We start from the raw sequence: 2,500 nt of genomic DNA, 5'->3' as shown, positions 1-2,500 counted from the left end.
GGAGACCGCCTGGGAATACCATGTGCAGTAGGCTTTTGCGGCCAGCAGAGACTGCTCACGCCAAGCACTCTCCACACCAGAGGCAGGCCAACCTTTTGCTGCTCTCTGCGTCCTCGCCATTCCTCCCAACACTTGCCTGCGGGCTCAACTCAGGCAGGCGGCTTGGTCGGGCCATTCAGCTGCTGCAGCTTTGCCGGGCCTTTGCAACGCAGCACGGTTGGGTGCCTTGGCGTGCTGTACTTTGATGGGCACGCCAGCTGGCCCGTGTGGCCACAAGCCAGTGTGTCGGCAGGACGTTCTGTCTCCTAGCCTGAAGGCGCCGCATGAATGCAAGTTGTGGCATTGGGGCTGGTGTGGAAAGCGAAGGAAGAGAGAGCTGGCTTGCATTGCCTGCCTGACCCTTGTGCTGGCTGTGCTGAGAGAAGTGCGCAGCGTTGCAATGTGGAAAGGCAGCAGCGTGCAGGCGGCAGGCTGGTGTGAGGTGGGCGGGGCTTGCAGTTTTCCTTGGGGGAGGTGGAGAAGAAAAAAAGAGAGCTAGCTGGGGACGGCATGAAGGGGAGCGAGTATCAGGCATATAGGCTAGAATTAGCAGGAGAAGGAGAGAAAGAGGAGGAGAAGTAGAAGTAGAAGTCGAAAAAGAGAGAGAAAAAATTGAAAACAACCGGAAAGAAGAAGTGGCGAGGGTGCTAGCGTGGCCGGCTTGAATAGGCAAGAAGACGGTGGTGCAGATGCCTACGCCCATACTAGTCTGAAAACGCCCGATCTCGTCTGATCTCGGAAGCTAAGCAGACTCAGGCCTGGTTAGTACTTGGATGGGAGACCGCCTGGGAATACCAGGTGCAGTAGGCTTTTGCGGCCAGCAGAGACTGCTCACGCCAAGCACTCTCCACACCAGAGGCAGGCCAACCTTTTGCTGCTCTCTGCGTCCTCGCCATTCCTCCCAACACTTGCCTGCGGGCTCAACTCAGGCAGGCGGCTTGGTCGGGCCATTCAGCTGCTGCAGCTTTGCCGGGCCTTTGCAACGCAGCACGGTTGGGTGCCTTGGCGTGCTGTACTTTGATGGGCATGCCAGCTGGCCCGTGTGGCCGCAAGCCAGTGTGTCGGCAGGACGTTCTGTCTCCTAGCCTGAAGGCGCCGCATGAATGCAAGTTGTGGCATTGGGGCTGGTGTGGAAAGCGAAGGAAGAGAGAGCTGGCTTGCATTGCCTGCCTGACCCTTGTGCTGGCTGTGCTGAGAGAAGTGCGCAGCGTTGCAATGTGGAAAGGCAGCAGCGTGCAGGCGGCAGGCTGGTGTGAGGTGGGCGGGGCTTGCAGTTTTCCTTGGGGGAGGTGGAGAAGAAAAAAAGAGAGCTAGGTGGGGACGGCATGAAGGGGAGCGTGTATCAGGCATATAGGCTAGAATTAGCAGGAGAAGGAGAGAAAGAGGAGGAGAAGTGGAAGTAGAAGTAGAAAAAGAGAGAGAAAAAATTGAAAACAACCGGAAAGAAGAAGTGGCGAGGGTGCTAGCGTGGCCGGCTTGAATAGGCAAGAAGACGGTGTTGCAGATGCCTACGGCCATACTAGTCTGAAAACGCCCGATCTCGTCTGATCTCGGAAACTAAGCAGACTCAGGCCTGGTTAGTACTTGGATGGGAGACCGCCTGGGAATACCAGGTGCAGTAGGCTTTTGCGGCCAGCAGAGACTGCTCACGCCAAGCACTCTCCACACCAGAGGCAGGCCAACCTTTTGCTGCTCTCTGCGTCCTCGCCATTCCTCCCAACACTTGCCTGCGGGCTCAACTCAGGCAGGCGGCTTGGTCGGGCCATTCAGCTGCTGCAGCTTTGCCGGGCCTTTGCAACGCAGCACGGTTGGGTGCCTTGGCGTGCTGTACTTTGATGGGCATGCCAGTTGGCCCGTGTGGCCGCAAGCCAGTGTGTCGGCAGGACGTTCTGTCTCCTAGCCTGAAGGCGCCGCATGAATGCAAGTTGTGGCATTGGGGCTGGTGTGGAAAGCGAAGGAAGAGAGAGCTGGCTTGCATTGCCTGCCTGACCCTTGTGCTGGCTGTGCTGAGAGAAGTGCGCAGCGTTGCAATGTGGAAAGGCAGCAGCGTGCAGGCGGCAGGCTGGTGTGAGGTGGGCGGGGCTTGCAGTTTTCCTTGGGGGAGGTGGAGAAGAAAAAAAGAGAGCTAGCTGGGGACGGCATGAAGGGGAGCGAGTATCAGGCATATAGGCTAGAATTAGCAGGAGAAGGAGAGAAAGAGGAGGAGAAGTAGAAGTAGAAGTAGAAAAAGAGAGAGAAAAAATTGAAAACAACCGGAAAGAAGAAGTGGCGAGGGTGCTAGCGTGGCCGGCTTGAATAGGCAAGAAGGCGGTGTTGCAGATGCCTATGGCCATACTAGTCTGAAAACGCCCGATCTTGTCTGATCTCGGAAGCTAAGCAGACTCAGGCCTGGTTAGTACTTGGATGGGAGACCGCCTGGGAATACCAGGTGCAGTAGGCTTTTGCGGCCAGCAGAGACTGC

At 57.0% G+C, this 2,500-nt stretch overlaps 4 non-coding genes across 4 annotated transcripts in view; all 4 read left to right on the top strand.

Moving 5' to 3' along the window:
- LOC140415352 (5S ribosomal RNA) overlaps positions 1 to 34 on the top strand; it is a 119-nt gene extending 85 nt beyond the window's left edge. Inside the window, exon 1 of the ribosomal RNA XR_011944463.1 lies at positions 1 to 34. This exon is cut by the window's left edge and continues 85 nt beyond it. This is a non-coding gene — a ribosomal RNA (5S ribosomal RNA).
- A 696-nt stretch (positions 35 to 730) lies between these two features.
- LOC140414467 (5S ribosomal RNA) lies at positions 731 to 849 on the top strand. The gene has a single exon (XR_011943600.1). It is a non-coding gene; the product is annotated as a 5S ribosomal RNA (ribosomal RNA).
- A 696-nt stretch (positions 850 to 1,545) lies between these two features.
- Positions 1,546 to 1,664, top strand: LOC140414191 (5S ribosomal RNA). The gene has a single exon (XR_011943334.1). It is a non-coding gene; the product is annotated as a 5S ribosomal RNA (ribosomal RNA).
- A 696-nt stretch (positions 1,665 to 2,360) lies between these two features.
- Positions 2,361 to 2,479, top strand: LOC140414623 (5S ribosomal RNA). Its single transcript, XR_011943760.1, has one exon. It is a non-coding gene; the product is annotated as a 5S ribosomal RNA (ribosomal RNA).
- Positions 2,480 to 2,500: the final 21 nt, after the last annotated feature.

Source organism: Scyliorhinus torazame, chromosome 4 (assembly GCF_047496885.1).
Source record: "Scyliorhinus torazame isolate Kashiwa2021f chromosome 4, sScyTor2.1, whole genome shotgun sequence".
In the NCBI taxonomy this organism is placed as follows: Eukaryota; Metazoa; Chordata; class Chondrichthyes; order Carcharhiniformes; family Scyliorhinidae; genus Scyliorhinus; species Scyliorhinus torazame.
The sequence above is the reverse complement of the archived record's forward strand: the minus strand, read 5'-3'. Positions and strand labels throughout refer to the sequence as shown.